Raw genomic sequence first — 17,428 nt, forward strand, 5'->3', positions numbered from 1 at the left:
CGTTTTGTCTTTCCTAACCAAATTACTAGGAACTAGTTTGGGTTTTTAACCCTTTTTTTTTAACTGACATGTGTATTGATTCTCACGCTCTTTATGTCAAAAAATGTTAAACTTTGTAACTTAAAACTCACAACCACACTAGGGAGCTACCAGAGGTTATTATCAAATGCCACTAATATAATTAAATAGCAAGGATTAAACAAAATGTCAGCCTTTGGACCTTATGATAATCTAAAATGGTAATTGTCTGCATTAGTGATACTCAGACAATGATGCATTCCATCCTTTAAAATCTGAAGTGACCTTTTCTACAGCTTCTTAGCAAAACTGGAAAGAAGCTGCAATTAGAGTAGCAAGACCGTGTTATCATCCTCCGTCTTCCTTCAATCCACAACAGAGATCCCAGAGAAAAAAAGTTCTTTAATTGAAACTAATTCCTACTGACCTCCAGCAACTTCAGCAAAGCTCAAAATAACAGATAATAGGATGATTAATGCTTTAATCTCATCACAAAAGAACGTTGAGCCTGTTAGAATTGCTCATCCCTTTCTTGGAACTTATCTAATTTTGTTTTCCTGAAGTCAAAACAGTTGCCTGAAGATAGAAGGAACATGTCTAGCCCAAAAATGTGTTTGCTATTCCAGCAAGACAAGACAAAACTGAGGAATCAAACTTAAAACACAAAGGTTGTGTTCGAATCTGAAAGGGGCTGCCTTCAGTTGCATGGTGCTGTGTTGTTTAACACACACTGAAGGCCACTCGTTCTTAGTGAAATGCATGAGGACTGCATAAATCCATGCCTTTGAAGACACTCTCTGCTTCAGTAGTACTTAGCATCCAAGGGGAGTTAGCCCATGACTGCAGCGTGCAGTAAGAGAGGACAAGAATACGATGTCCTCACCCTACGTGTTTTCTTTGAAATAATAGCTTCTTCAATCCACACCTGCGTGAGATCAAGAATATGGATCACGCTAGTCATAGATTAATGAACAGTATGAATAATGAATAATATGAAGAGGATGCTGAAAGTAAGAAAAGATTCCCTTGAAAGGCAGAGCTCATGTGGATGAATGAGAAAGGAAGGCTGACTGTTACTCACAGTTCTGGCCCCTAGTTCACGTTTGCTTATCTTCTACTTCTTACTTAAATTTAAAAGACATTTAATTTTTAAAATAAAAAAGACACCCCCATTTGGGAAAGCATAGCCTTCCTACTGCTCCTCTTCCCACCATGATACAAAACTCAAGGAATTGGCTTCGGTTAAGAAAAAAGAGGGGAGTAGTTCTCAGCAAATACCCAGGAAGAAGCTAGAGAAGAATAGCTGAGACCAATTGATGGGGAAAGAACCCATCTGTCTCATTAAGGTTAAAATCTTTACAATCAGCTTCAGAAGTCTAGACCCCTTGCTCTCCCACACCATTCTTAAAGCAAGCAACAGCCAGCCCTAGTGTGCTAGCCATCAGTTCAGCCTCATTTATCTGAAGCAGATGACAGATAAGCCAGGAGAAATTTACTAGGATAGGATACAAAGAAGATTTTGTCAGTAGATTCTCAGAAGCCCAAAGCTACACAAAATCTTAAAAGTCAAAATTATATCCAATATTTTAAACCTTCTGATATATATTACATTGAAGGACAAAACCCTGGGTGTGTTTTGAGCTCATTTTGAGTCCAAAGATCTCATGGTCCTTAACACTTTTGTTTCTCTATATTAACATAGTACTTAACACAAAAATAAATTAACTTTTAGCATGGTAAAACTATGGTCCTCCTGATTGAGTCTAAATCCCTCAAGAATTTACACAATGGGGCTTGTAACTTTCTGTGTTCTTCAAGAAGTGTCGGTTCTTTTCAAGCTACTTGACTCTTTCCAAATGTCTCCAGAAGATGCCATCAAAAGAAAAACATTTAAGTTCTATTTATGATTCCCTCTGTGGTTCAGATATTGCATACAGCATGCTATCTTTCCCCCTTCTGGAAAAAAAAAAAAAACATGTAAAGGAATTATAGAGAAAGCATCCAAAATGTGTGTCTAGACTGGATTTTCATTTTGGCAAAATGAATAGTCTGCCATTTCTCTATGGAACTCAAGAATATTCTCCTCAAATTTTCCATTTTCACGAGCTATAATACAGGTATATATATATATATATATTTATATATTTATATATATATTTTTTTAATTCTCCCCACTTTCTATCTAACCTTTTCCTCGGAGTGCCCTGAAATCTTCCAAACCAAAGCTATCATCTGGAGTGCTAAGGAGAGGAAGAGAGGGCAATGCTAATGTTGGATGACTAAGTAAGGTTGTTTCTGTTTCACTAATAAAGTCTAAACAGAGAGGTCAGTAGACTATCATGGATATGAGACCCTCAGTCAATGTCACCTCTTTACCATATACTAGTTTAAAAGTGTTTTGACCTATGGATTTTTTTTTCTACTCTTCACAACAAACCAGGGCCTAGTGGGTATGCAGCTCATGATGGGAATTATCACAAGCTGAGCTTTCTCCCTTCAGTAGACCTGGAATGCTCACTCCACAGATGTCACCACCAGATCCTTCTGCTTAATGAAAGATCCAAGGACTTTGGAAGGAATGCAAGTGTGGCAACTTGGATATGCCCCAGTGGACAGACAGCCTGCTGTGATAGCAATGGCCAGTGGGCTAAATCCCAGTGTCAAAGTCAAACTAAGCACAGCCATAGAAGCATGAAAAGATGAAGCATCACAGGCTTTCCCATAGGTCCAAGATAGATATGAGAATGGGATGCTGCTGTTCATCTGTCTAGGATGCTGAACCACTGCAATAATGGTACAATTTCTTTTTCAGTTTTTCACATCTCACTGGTAAAGAAACATTGGAAGGTATATGGTATGCGTGGAGGTAAAAACATTAACATAGGGGTCGTGTGCCTATACATGTTTCATTAGTAGCCCAGTTGTACGGTGTCAGGAGGAAGGTCAATGATTTTCCCAAGCATCATAAAAGTAAACAGAAGTTAGTAGTGACAATGTCCCCTCTCACATGTTTCATTCTTATATTTAGAATTGGCTTCCACCTTAAAAGAAATTTCACACGGGGAAAAAAAGTAAGTAAATTAATCTTTGTTGTTAAGGACATAGAGGACACTTAATGGATATTCATAATCATTTAACCATTTTTTCTTAATGATATCTTTGAAAGGAGAATTAGTACCTTCAACTTCACTTTTCAGAGAAGTAACTGAGATATGGCGCTTTATAAATTAATGCATGTGACAGGACTCGAAAGAATGATCAGTCACATAAAAAATATAATAGTATAGAACCAAGACATGTCTATATGAGTTTGAATGCATTGCGAGATTTTCTTTTCTTATTTTAAACGTTCCCTGTCTTTGTGAAGGTGTCATTTCTTAAATCAAAACCTATGATCTGATGCTTCCAACGGAGAGGTGGGGAGTTATATAAATCATAGAGCAATATTCTCCAACTAAAACTCCACTTTAATTATACACAAAGTGGAGCATTTCATCTCTCCTACAATTTTCATTTAAATAAAAACAAGATTTCACTGAATAATCCTTTTCTTTCCCGTTATGCTTATATTCATTTGTCACCTCAATGATTGGAAGCACATTCATTCTTGTATTTAATCCAAGGTTAGTGACTACTGTGCTTATGAAAGAAGAAAGTTCAAATAGAGATGATGTATTCCTGTTGGCTGCAGCTTTTAAGATCACAGCACCAAATATGAAAATATTACTTTCATATTCACTCTAACAATACTTTTTATATAGAAGAATTCCAGTCTTCTCTATGTGAATATTCTATTGAAAACTAGGAAACTGTCTGGGAAAGAATTAACTTCTTAAAAACTCTTCTCTTAAAAGGGAAAAAATAGTGATTGCTCCAGCAGTTGAACAAAGCATACAAAGCAAAGAAAACACAGAGAGCAAGGGGAATCCCTGCTCTCAGAAATGGACACTATAGATAGATCTTGTCGTCTTTTGTTCTCTTGCGGGGCTTCAAGACCCTGTCACATTTTTCTTGACCTTGGACAAAGCTGGCATTTTGTTGTTGTTGTTGTCAGTTTATCTAGAGTATACTCACTAGTTACTAAAACCACTTGGCTAAAAACAAAAACATCTCAGGGTTTAGTGGAATGTAGCACAGAGCAGGACTGACAGATCGACGCAGGGATGGAAGCAAGAAAGGTTCTAGAAATTCTCATCTACATATAAAGCCTGACATCCCAAGCCCCCCTTTCTTCTGCCATTTTGAAAGGCACCAGCACAATGGCAGCACAAGTTCAAGCAAGCCCTAATTCCTTTGCAGTCTTCCCTAAGCCCCCATACCATTGTCAACTCTCTAAGCAAAGATTCTTGCTCATCACTGCCATTCAGTATTCTTTTCTGATATGTTCTGAGATTATAATTTTGTTGAGACTAAGAACTGTATCTAGCCAGATGGAGCTCTCAAACTCCGTAGGCAGAAGCAGGTGGATTTCTGAGTTCAAGGTCAACCTGGTCTACAGAATGAATTCCAGGACATCCAGGGCTATTATACTGAGAAAACCTGTCTTGCAGGAGGTGGGGGAGATGATATCTCATGCAATATTTCTCCTGTAATCAGCACAGTTCCCAGAATGTGGAAATAACAACAACATAATATACTTGTAGGATACTGTGGGGTATACACAATGCTTTCGTAGCCAGCTCTCAAGGTAACCAAACTCTTTCCCACATTATTGCTGGGCCTCTATCTTTCCCCACCAGGCTCCCATAGCATGCATGCATCATGTATCTTCACCACTCTTCATTTGCATCTCAAAATGACAATCACTCAGAAAAGTAAGATCTCTTATGAATACATCAGAACTGAAGGCAAACCCTGGTCTTCTACCCTTAAATTTAATGACCTTCCTATCTAAGTACATTGCTTCCATATCAAACATTCAAAGCCTTGTAGCTTTCCACCATAAATATTACCAATATAACCAATACCAAGATCTTGGTGGAAGAGTTGATGTGCATGAAGGAGTGTGAGCACCTATTGAGTCAAGGGCTGGGAGAAATGAGAAAAGGTAAAGCTGTAGCAAACACATAAAGTAAGCAACAAATGATAACTATGACATTTAGAAGTTACCAAATTCAAAGCTTGTTCCTTGTAGCTATATGGACTTGGGGAAGTCACCTTTGTAAGCCTCCAGCCATCTGTCTCTAAAATGTGAGTTTAATAAAATTAATTTCAGTGGGTTTTCTAACTTCAACATCTTGTAATTCTGTTTATGCCTAGAAGAAAGAAATTCCATAATCTACCCTTACCACTTTTTGAGCCATCATCAAACAAGTCTTCATTCTTGTGCCCCACTTTTGAACCCTTCATGCTGTCATACAGGAAGTTCATTTCTGTCAAACACACAAGAACTCCCGTTATCTCGGCTGCAGATCCCTACCTGTTTCAGCTTGCCCTCTTGTCCTTGTTTCCTTAGTCCAAAATAAGCATCTACGGCTTGTGAAAAATGGCACCACACTTGAGACCATAATCAATACCCAACTAAGGAAGCTAAGCATGGTTATTATTCAAAATGTTAATAGGCATCAATTGAAGTGGAAGCTGAAGCATCAAGAATCACATTCCTCTTTGGGAGTGATTACTAAAGAGTGGTGATTGTGTGTCTTGAATGTTTCAGATGCATATGGTTTTCTTTATGGCAGAAGTACTAACTTGGTACTTCTCTAAATTCTGAGTCCACACTTCATATGTGAAAACAGCATGAAACTCTGACCCTGGCCAGCTGCATAGCTGTTTGGGACAAGCCACTTAATATTTTCACACTCAGTAATCCCATCTATTAAATAAGGAGAGAGGATGGTTAAAAGAATTGCTAAAGTCATTTTTATTTATAAAATTAGTGTTATTTAAAAATAAATATTATTGACTAATTTGTAATAGTCCCTTAAATTAATTTTGTAAAACTACAAATCCCAAGAATTGGCTGTTTTTTTATGGACAGCTTCTAAATACTGCAAAGGTATTAGATGGTGTTTTTATAATGTCTATATAAAGTTTAGTGGGTACTAAGCATAAGGGCTAGTTTTTAGCCTAGACAGAGAAATTAACCTGGATCCTTCAGGTGTCGTCTTAGAGCCTACCTGCAACCCTGACCCTAATAGTGAAGTCAAGCATCAGGTGCCATGAGTGTTACTTTCCATTCTTCACAAGGTATTTCTCTTTTAAGCCCCCCCCCCACCCAGCCCAACATTATGTAAATCTAACTAACTAGTTTGGATCCCTGAGATATGGCACACTCCCTTACAGTTCTTCTTTATTCTTTGCACAATGCACTGTGATCTTTTTGTGTGAACCAGCCCCTGTGGTAATGAGCTAAGTACAACTGTCAGCAAATACATTGTGTGTGTGTGTGTGTGTACATGTAAATATAAAAAGTGAAAGAGAGCCGGGCGTGGTGGTGCACGCCTTTAATCCCAGCACTCGGGAGGCAGAGGCAGGCGGATTTCTGAGTTCGAGGCCAGCCTGGTCTACAGAGTGAGTTCCAGGACAGCCAGGGCTATACAGAGAAACCCTGTCTCAAAAAAACAAAAAAACAAAAAAAAACAAAAAAAAAAAAAAAGAGAGAGAGAGATAAAAGAGGGAAGGAAAGAAGAAAGCAAAAGTGAAGAGGAATGGGCAAGAGTGTATGTGTTATTAGTAACTAGTCTTGATTTTTGTCACCCATTAATATAGTAAAAGAAATTGTAAAAGAAGAGATATATTTTAGTTCACATATTCAAACATTCCAGTTCATGGTCTACTGGTTCCATTGCAATTGGCCTGTGATAAAGTAGAACATCATGGCAACAAGAGCCTGTGACGGAGGAAGTTGTTCTTGGTAGCTAGGAAGCAAGGAGGAGTAGAGAGATGATGGACAAGGGACCATCCCACAATGAAGCACTGCCTCCAGCCAGTCTCCATTGCCTAATGGTCAACTCAGTATGAATCCTCAATGGATGAAGTCATTGATGAGGTTACTGCTCTCATGATTCAATCATCTCATAATAACACTGTTCAGTGGGGACTGAGCAGTCGCCACAAACACTTTTTGGAGAATGATTCTCATTCAAACCATGACATTAATACAACTAGGGTCTAAGGATACAGTGATAAAATATACATGATACTGCCCTCAAGAAGATCATAAATGAATAGAGAAGAAAGCACACAGATAACTTCAGGGTAGAGGATAGAGCTGCTGTTTGTCTAGAACTAAGATCAATTTTTCAGCACTGCCTATAAGCTTATTCCTCCTCAGGCTACTGAGTGATCTGCTTAAGATGTTAGAGCAAAAAGTATTTGCCTCATCCAATAACACAGGGATGAATTTTTCTACCTTATAAGTTGAAGGAATGCACAATATTTGGCAAAGTAAATTCAACAAACTATAGGGTATTTTACTAAATGCTAGTCAGAGGTTTACAGATAAAACTAATAAATACTTTCAAAGATTTTACATTCTTGAAAAAATACAAGTATTCATAAATTAAAAAAAATATTGGTCTATAGAGTGAGTTCCAGGCCAGCCAGGGCTACACAGAGAGACCCTGTCTTGAAAAAACAAAAGAAAAAAAAAAAAGAAAAGCATAGTCCCTTGGTAATATAGAGAAGTAATTATGTTGAGAAATATAGACAGAAATAACATGATATCAACTTCCAGAAATAATGTCATTATGAAATAAATCTTGAAAGTCCAATAGGAATATATCAAACAAATACACACACACACACACACACACATATTTACTGCTCCAGTTGTGTTCATAAACCTGAGAGAATGGGGCCTAAAAATAAAGCAGACTAAAGTCTTATGCAATAGCCAACTTTATTCAGAGCAACAGGCAATAATTTTATGCTCTGAACATTAAGAAAAATCACATGAGTGAGGTGTTCCACCACGAGGACAAGCCACATGTGGTGAGAACCCATATGTTCTTTTCCATAGAGGCATATGAATAACAACAGCTGGAGTAAACTCACTCCTATCTGCTACACCTGAGAGTATCAAAAACCCACATTCCAAGAGCAAGTCTGTGTTGTGAAGAAACTGGGGTCACAAGTCTTGTTTTCTTGAAGTTTTCTCACAAGTGCCTAAAAACCTCTTCAAACAACTCCATTCTTGGCTCACATACAGAGAGAGAAAGAGGGAGAGAGAGAGAGAGAGAGAGAGAGAGAGACTTTAGGAAGTAGCATGAAAAATGATCCATAGGGCCGAAGCTATAGCTCAGTAATTTAGTATTCATGAAGCCCCAAGATGAATGTCCAGCACTAGAGGGGAAAGGTGGATATTAGAAAAAATCGACTTGGCTCAAAAAAAAAAAATTACAGCTGAGATACTTGCCAAAAGAAGAAAGAAAAAGAAAATCAAAAGGTTAAGATGAATCAGTAGAGGATAGGTGTTGGGATTTGGATTTTAAATGTCCCATGTTGTTGGCCACACTTATACTGGCCTTATAGAACTGGACTTATAGAAGCAAACCACAGAACAAGATTATTTGAAAATTTGTTTGGCCAGAAAAGGAGCCAAATAGGAACCTAGAAAAGTGTGGTTGCTAAAGAGATATTGTCTTGAAACAGAAGTTAAGGAGGTCGAAGGGATGGTTCAGTGGTTGAGCACAGGTTGCCCTTACAGAGGGCTGAAGTTCAATTCCAGCATTCTCATGATGGTTCACAATGGCCTGTAACTCCCATTCCAAGGGATCTGATGCACTCTTCTGGCCTCCATGGGCACTGTGTGCTCATGGTGCAGAGACATACATGCAGGCAAAACTCATCATGTCAGCAGCAGCAGCAGCAGCAGCACATTTCTAAATGAAGTAAAGTGTTTCAAACTGGAACTGTAGTAAAGCTGCTTTGAGGAAATCACGGACACTGTCCAGTTCCTACTAGTAGCAGGATCAAGAATATAAATGTGTAAACTTACTGGAAAAGCTTGCTTTGGGAAGAAAGCTCTGATCCTGGTTTCCATAGAACACTTTAAAAACTATTTCCCCCTCACCCAGCCATCCTTCAAAGACCTCAGAAATCCTTGAAGCAGTGATCTACATAGACACTTTTCAAACTGGCAGCAATCCTCCATGCAATGGTAGTTTTGTAGACATGCAAGAGATGTAAGGTCCCAGTAGCTTCCACCCAGACTTTATAGGCCTGTGAGCAAAAGCAGTATGTGGCAGGGTAGACATCCTGTCGGGTAACCCCCACGTCATGCAAAAAGATATGAAAGTGAAGCTAAAGTTGCAGTGGAGTCTCAAGGAAATTAGAGATGCCCAGAATGTAGTAGTACATCTGCCAAGAAAAGCCAGAGACATCAAGCAAAGCCAGCCCAGGAAAAGGCCCAGATGCTGGAAATAGAGCTATAGACTTAATGTTTTCCTGCTGGGTTCGAGTCTTGTTTTGTTCTAATCTTTTTTATGCCCTTGTAAAAAAATAATATAATAATAATAAAGGAATTCAGAATCATGCCTTGAGATTCAGAGGTACAGTGCTGTGGTTTGGATATGAAGTGTCTTCCACAGGCTCACATGTTTAAGTCCCATTCCCCTGGTGGTGGCACTACAGAAAGATGACTGGATCATGAGGTCTTTGATGTCATCAATCTAATCCTTTGATGGGATCAAAACTGAATGATTAGAAGGTAGGATTTTTCTCTAGAGAATGTGGATCACTGAATAGTTGCCTTTCAAAGTTGTTTTCTCTCTCTCTCTCTCTCTCTCTCTCTCTCTCTCTCTCTCTCTCTCTTTCTCTGCCTCCATCCACCATGAAGTACCTCACTCTTCTCTACCACCACCACACCCCATAGGCTTTAAAAATGATGCTCTTCCTCAATCTAGAAGAGCCTGGGCACAACAGCATCAAGGGACTATAGAGAATACATCTGCCCTACAAACCAAAAATAATCTTTCTTCTTATAACATATTTCCTTGCTCATTTTTCATAGAACCAATATAATAAGAGTATCCTCCATGTTAACAAGCACGAATTCCTTCATGCAAACCTCTTGAAACACATAGGAGATCATACTGTAAAAGATAAAAATCCATGTTTGTTTTAAATGGCTACTCTACTCACAGAATGGAGAATGAAAGTTGGTAGCGATTTCCCACGGAAGTCTGAACACCGCCTGAGGGTTGAGAAAATGAATTTTAATGTAGCAGTTAAAGGAGAGAATTTAGAAAGACTCAATTTCTACTGAGGCAGCTCAGTGAGTAGTGAAAGTATAAACCGTCTTAGCCACTGTTGTTTTGCTGGAAAGAGACCATGACCAAAGCAACTCTTATGAAATAAACTGGGAGCTTACTTACAGTATCAGAGGTTTAGTCCATTATCCTAATGGTGTGGAGCATAATGTCATGAAGGAAGGTGCTGGAGCAGTAGTTGAGAGCTACATCCTGATCAGTAGGCAGGAGAGGGAGAAAAAGAGACTGGGCCTTGCGTAGGCTTTTTGAAGTCTCAAAGCTCACTCCCAAAGACACACTTTCTCCCAGAAGGCCACACCTCCTAATCCTATCAAAGAGTTTCCCTCCCTGGTAACTAAGTGAACAAATACATAAGCCTATTGGGGCCAGTCTGGTGTCAACTCACAATGTCAGGTAAAGCTAGCTAAATACACCCTTGTCCCACAGTTAAGCTTCTGTAGTGGTGATTCTAGAAGAAAACTGTGAAGGGACCTGCAGGGTTGGCAGGTTGAAGAGAAGGTTTTAAATGGTGACGATGCAATTAACTTATGTGCTGAGAAAAGACTAAGCCATTGAGCTTTTTTAAAGGAAGGGATCTGTAAGTTTAAGTTTTTATCTTTAAGAGAAAACCTTTCCTAGAAGCCAGTCAGGATTAGTTGATTTTTGTATTAGCTAAGAAATTCATCAAAAAAAAAAAAAATGGCATCGACTAAAATCAGGCAGCTGCTTCAAATGCAGAGGACCTAATGTGACTGTAACAAGGCCAAAGCAGAGACAAAGACAAAAGAAAAAAATGGAGCATCATTATAAATGGTAAGACAACTTTTTCTAAATTATTCATATGACTGCCAAAATTATATTATTTGACTTAGAGAGGTGGGAAGAGAAAAATAATAGTGGGAAAGGGTTTTTTATAAAAATTAGTATTTTTTATTTTTAAATTTTGAGAGCATGCAGTCTCTGGACTGTTAGTTCACACGTGGGTCTCATTGATCACTTTCTTTTCCAGTGAGTTCAGCTTAAATATCCAGACCTGTGTATTGACCCAGGTGTTCATATTTATGTGGATAAATACATACATACCACTTGGTAACTTACTTCTTGGGCTGTTTTACTGAGGAAGACATTATGAGATTATTATCATGTGGAAAGTTATTGTCAAAGGTCATATGATACAAGATCATACTAATAACTGAAGAAATTATTGGCAGTTTAGAACAGGGTAGAGTAAGTGTAGATCTGCAGATACTGATCCCTCTTATCCATTTGTCAAACACTAGGGACCGTTTTGTAAAATCCAGTGCTAAGACAAGCAAGAAGAAGATGCCTGAAAGACAGAGGGGTTGCTATGGGAATTTTGTGAAACCAGAGGATAGGATATCTCCCCAGTTGCTAGAGCTCTTCTCAGAATGAAGCAAGGCATCTGCAGTGACTCCAGGCTTAGTTAGGATTAGCATCGCCATGATGAAACATCACAGTTCCATGTAACAGTTCATCATCAAAAGCAGTGAGGGTAGGAACTCAAGCAGAACAGGAACCTGGAGGCAGGAGCTGATGCAGTGGCCATGGAAGAGTGCTATTTACTGCCTTGTTCCCCGTGGCTTGCTCAGCCTTTCTTTATAGAACCCACAGTGCACTAGTCCCTCCTATCAATCACTAATTAAGAAAATACAGTACTGCTAAATCTCATGGAGATACTTTCTCAATTGAGGTTCCCTCCTCCCTGATGACTCTAGCTTGTGTCAAGTTGACAGAAAAACAGCCAGCACAAAAGCCAGCATGCTTCAGATTCATTCATTCTCCTAACTGCTGGTTACTATGCAACTACTGCTGTGCCAGAAAAGGTTTGTGAACCCCCCAAAAGACCACCAGGGAGCCAATTTCAGTGCAATCACATAAGGGTCTCTTTATTCAAGCTCGAGCTTGGGTTCCCCGCCAACCCTGGCACAGTAGGAAGGTGGTGCCCTGAGCCTAATTTTAGGCAAGCATTTATAGAGGCAAGAAAGAGATATCTAGCCCCATACACATCTGATTTGGTGGCCATTATGCCCTTTAACATAGTTGGCTGTTGTTGGGAGTCAAATACTTAACTTCTGTTTTCCTCCTGATTGGTGGTTGTTAGGAAGTGAAGTGTCAGGGGCAGGCTTGTAACCTGGGGGTGTAGATTTGTTGGAGAATAACCTGGAAAATGGTGATAGACGAAGGTTTTGTTGGGGGTGAGGGTGGGGGTGGTAACCTGGAACCTGGCATTAGACACAGGTCTAGTTGGCGGGTAGCTTGGAAACTAGTGCTAGGTACCAAACTATTAGTTAACTTAAGTTCAACCTTAGGTCATGTTCTCTAAGATGGAGTCTAAACCCAAAAGATTTGGTCTCTCACTACTATATGCCTATTTCTGGGCTATGATCACAGGATCCTTTCTATTCCCATTACCACTATTATCAGGAACTTAAGTACCCTATGCCAACTACCCATACATACACTGATGGAGTAAATAAACTGAAAAATGTGTAAGTTTGTCTAGAAAACTCTGAAAGGTGAGCATTACCAGTTTTTAGCTTTACTGAAATAAAACTGGTAAATATTGCATATGAGAAATAAAATACAATATGTGCATGTGCTGAATGAAGACTTGTATGATCTGCTAACTTGCAAGTACACAGTGCAGTATCATTACATGCAGCCTATGTCCAAAATTTATTCGTCCTTCATGACTGAAACTTAACAGTTGTCAATAACACCTCTGCGTTTGTCTTACATTTCTGGCCCTTGCTGCCATCTCTTTCTCAGAGTTTGACTTTCTTCGTAGCCATAAAGTGAGAAACAAAAAGAAGATGAAGAAGATTCCAGGATCCCATACCCCAGTGAGTTGAAATTTTAAAGACCCTCGTGTCTCTAGCTGCATATGTAGCAGAAGAGGGCCTAGTCGGCCATCATTGGGAAGAGAGGCCCCTTGGTCTTGCAAACTTTATATGCCTCAGTACAGGGGAACTCCAGGGCCAAGAAGTGGGAGTGGGTGGGTAGGTATGGGCGACTTTTGGGATAGCATTGGAAATGTAAATGAAGAAAATACCTAATAAAAAAAAAGTTCTTCCCCTTCTGGGAAAAAGTCTACACACCATGGGCTTTGAGGAATATTCAAACTATAACACCCAGGTTCACAAAAGTGTGCCTAGAGGTTAGGGCCATTCCGGTGCTGAGCTAGGCATAGAACCTGTCCACAGGAGCCATACTTTACTAGACTGGCTTAGTTCTAGAGTTAGAATCAAGGCTGATGCTCACCTCACACTGCTTCCACTACCTACAGAGCATCTTCCTATGTGGTTTTCTGCTACAGATGAAGCAGGGGTAGAGTGGGCAAGCTGAAAGTGTTCTCTATTGGCTTCGCTGAGTCTTCAGTTTCTGTGCTCCGCTGGGGCGTCATGATTCTCACCTGGAGTCCTCAGCTGTTGTGCGTTCCGTGCGATCGTTGTTCAGTTGATAATAAGAGGAGCCAAGTATTAGGTGCTCCTATTTCACCCTATTTCACACTCACTCCCCCTGGTATTTTTTTTTTCTAATTGATCTGATTTTCCACTAAGCATTCACTTCTCCCATTACTAATAGCTTAGACCCTGATTGTGGTTGCTATAAACAACCTGAAGTTTGATGCACAGACCTGTGGTCTGACACAAATCTGTATCAAGAAGTAAAGGGAAAGGACTTTACCCTTTCTCTGAGAACATGACTTGTGTTTCAAAGGTTAAAAAAATAAAAATAATAATAATTTAAAAACCCTGAGGTTCCAAGAGACTATAAATCCCTTCTTCATGGTAAGTTAAAGCTGTGTTAAATCCAAGGCACAACCTCCTGATTACAAATCCAGAGTTATTCTGCTCCGCAGCCCCTGGCATAAGTTAATAAATTCTACACCTCTCTGCTGTGATCACCTTACTCCCATCTGTTACTATTTCCCACTGATAATGTAAACATTGGGCCACCAACATCCTATCAGCTTGTATTGAGCTCTTTTCCTAGCCCCGGTAAAGAATTTGAATCTGTGTTTCCATACACTTTCAGCCAAACTGATAGCACACTTTTACAGTTGACAGGATTTAGGAATACATTTTGCAGTGATGGAGGCAGATATTTCAATGCAAAACCCAACTAAAATCAAATTTATGCCTGAGCATCTTGCTACTCAATGTTAAGTCCAGCAACATTGACCTGTCTCAGGAGATTCTTAGAAATGCAAGGTCTTGGCCCTAAATCCGGACCTGCAGAATCAGAATCAGCAAATGTAAGGTGCACAGGTGATTCCTATACACAATAAATTTGGGGAAGCATTTTCCTAGACCACCAGAGCACCAAGCAAAGCTCCCAGATGCAGAATGACAAATGAGTTCTAGTTGTGCAGAATTAACTATCTTCTCAGATCTCAGCAGAGCTAGTTATGCCATTACAGCACTTTCAAAGTCATAGGGCCAACCCTCTTGCAATCACGTGGCATTCCATGCACATCTCGTATGCCATAAGAACACAGGCATGGATTTCCTATATGCAGTGCTACACAGAAAATACTGTGTATGTTCTGAAACACTGGGAAGAAGGTATGACCCTATCCACTGACTATGAACCAGTGTCGGAAACAGGAGCTAATTCTTACACAGTACTTTTAAATCACAAAACATCATGTAAGCATCCAATGATTCTACCAGAATTCTATAAATAGCAAATCTACCCCTTTGTTTAAGGACCTGCTTCTTCATATACCAGGAGACTAGATGGCATAACAGCTGATTGCTTTCTGAAAGTGGCGTTTACAATAGGTTGAGACATCATTTCTTATCTGATAGGACACAAAAGCCACTATATTGAATTTAAAGCGGGGAGTGGACTATACTCCAAGAATGAGAGAAAGACAGGTTTATAAACTCGGTCCTTATATTTTGCTTTAAAAAAAATGCACTTCTTACCTCTTTCCCAGAAAGATTTAATTTTACATGCTTGTTGGAGAAGGTGCATCACTAAAACTAAAAGCATGGCAGATTCCTTTGCAAGCAGGTTCTCTGTAAGGCTAGGCACTGCACCCGAAAGACTTGATGTTCTCAGGCATTTTCGTTTCAGCAAAACCTATACCCTCTCTGCCTATGCCATGCAAACTAATATAGTGATCACCAGCCATGTGTGGCTATTTAAATTTAAGTCTAAGTTAGTTGACGTATGAATATAGAATTAATAAAATTAAGCAAAATGTATAGATGAGTCTCTAATTTGAATTTCCTCCTGCTTAAGTGCTCAGATGCTACATATCATTAGTGCCTGACATGATGCTAATACAATATTTCAATTTCCATGGAGTGTCTTTTGGAAAGGAGCTACTCCATACTTTCTTGCTACACTATATTCCTCGCCTAAATCCCTGCATAAAAAGAAAGACTACTGCTTTATAATACCGTTCGCCCTGTAGATAACTGTCACAAGACCTCTTGGTTATATTGATCAAGTGGCTGCTGATTAGCAAGGATTACTTACACTTATAAGATCAGTGATACAACTTCACATTGACTCTCAAGAGTCCCTTCTTTCCCCTTCTCCCATGTTTGAGAGTCTTCTGTCATTACAAAGAGATCACCAACACAGAGCACACTCCAGGAGAACTGACCCGCATTCTCCTTGTACAGGACATCCCTGGGCCATCCCTACCACAGTGGCAATAGAATAAAATAGAATTAGATCATTCATTCAGGTCTCACAGATATCCCCATTCATGAAGTCATCCATTCTACAAATAGTCACAGAAAACAGCTATATCCCTAGCCATATGCTAGCCACCAAAGGCTAGTGGAGGAAACGGATATGTTTTCTTCTTGGTACTTACACTCTAGTGGGAAACAATGAGCACATGTACAAGACAAAAGTACCCAGTGATGAAGCCAGAGCCCTGACGTCGTCTCCTGAGTTAAAGTTTCTGAGCAAATGACAGAGTGGTGCTTGAAAGATAAGATCACTTTTAGATTATATAAGAAAAGGAAGGATGGCAGAAATGTGATTGCAAACAGTACTAACATCGTAGTTCAAAGCTTTGAAACTTAAAAGAACAAAACCAGAATTAGAAAACTCACTTATTGCGGTAAAGCAGGGATGGGCAGAGATCCAAGTAAGGCCACTGTGTCACCGCCTGATCCGAATGTTTAAAAATGGCTGTGATTGCACAGAATTCACAGAAGGGGGGGTGAGAATGGATCCGCGGCAAACATTTCTGGGTTTCTCTGTAGAACTGAGCTTTGGGAAACAAGCTGGAGTAAAGCTGAAAGGTAGAGAATGAACCTAGGACTGGAAAGCTGTAATGTTTACTGCAGGGGAGGACTGGAAAGGAGAGGGGAGTTTTAAAAATGACTCCCAGGATTCTGGTTTTAAGGATCTTTTGGATGTTAACCTGCAAACACTGGGGGAATGTGGCTTTGGGGAAAACCAGGCTGTAATGTTAACTTAGAGACTAGCTGAATTAAGAGTGCCTATGAAATGCTAAACAGGGTACACAGACTAGGCAGCATAGATCTGTGGGTCATTATTATTATTATTATGCTGTCGGTGACAATAAAGTCATGGGGTCGATGAAATCATCCCTGAGAGAGAATGTGGTGAAAGGAGTTGAGTACAGCTAATATAGACACACACATACACACACACACACACACACACACACACACACACACACACGCATGGGGGTAGAGAGAGAGAGAGCTTCATGGTATCTACAGCATGATAAACAAACACTCCATTCGTAATCACCCAGGATTCGGTCTCATCTATTGAATATCTTCGGTTGGCAAAGGTTCCCTTTCCAGATTTCCTGCAGGTTTTCACACGTCTAGATCTTCACTCCTACCACTGGAATAGAGCAGTGAGCTAGAGATCCCCTGGCTCTGAGCCAACAGACAGCCTCGCACCATTCCTTACCACACACTGCCATCTGCTGGCCTTCACCCAAAAGAGAAACTCCTAGCTCCTCATGTTATTTATACCCTTTCGGTTGTCTCCTAAGAAAACTAAGCAGTTGTCACTATTTTTTTTTTTTTTTTTTGTGGTATCATTAACTTCCCTGAGATTCATAGAGAAAAATCAAGTTATACAGTAAAATTCATCCATTTTTCTGATCCTTTATTCAAATATTGTTTATGTAAATGTCAAAACATATAGGCACCTTTAATACAGGGAAGAAATTGAAATAATTG

General features: G+C 39.6%; 1 long non-coding RNA gene across 1 annotated transcript in view; it reads right to left on the bottom strand.

Annotated features, from left to right (window-relative positions):
* Positions 1–17,428, bottom strand: part of LOC110311125 (uncharacterized) — an 85,439-nt gene that overhangs the window by 38,863 nt on the left and 29,148 nt on the right. Inside the window, exon 2 of the long non-coding RNA XR_015045791.1 lies at positions 10,105–10,156. This is a non-coding gene — a long non-coding RNA (uncharacterized LOC110311125). The remainder of the gene's footprint in view (positions 1–10,104; positions 10,157–17,428) is intronic.

The sequence above is a fragment of the Mus caroli genome, unplaced genomic scaffold (genome assembly GCF_978045245.1).
Source record: "Mus caroli unplaced genomic scaffold, Mus_caroli_1 scaffold_17, whole genome shotgun sequence".
Taxonomy (NCBI): Eukaryota; Metazoa; Chordata; class Mammalia; order Rodentia; family Muridae; genus Mus; species Mus caroli.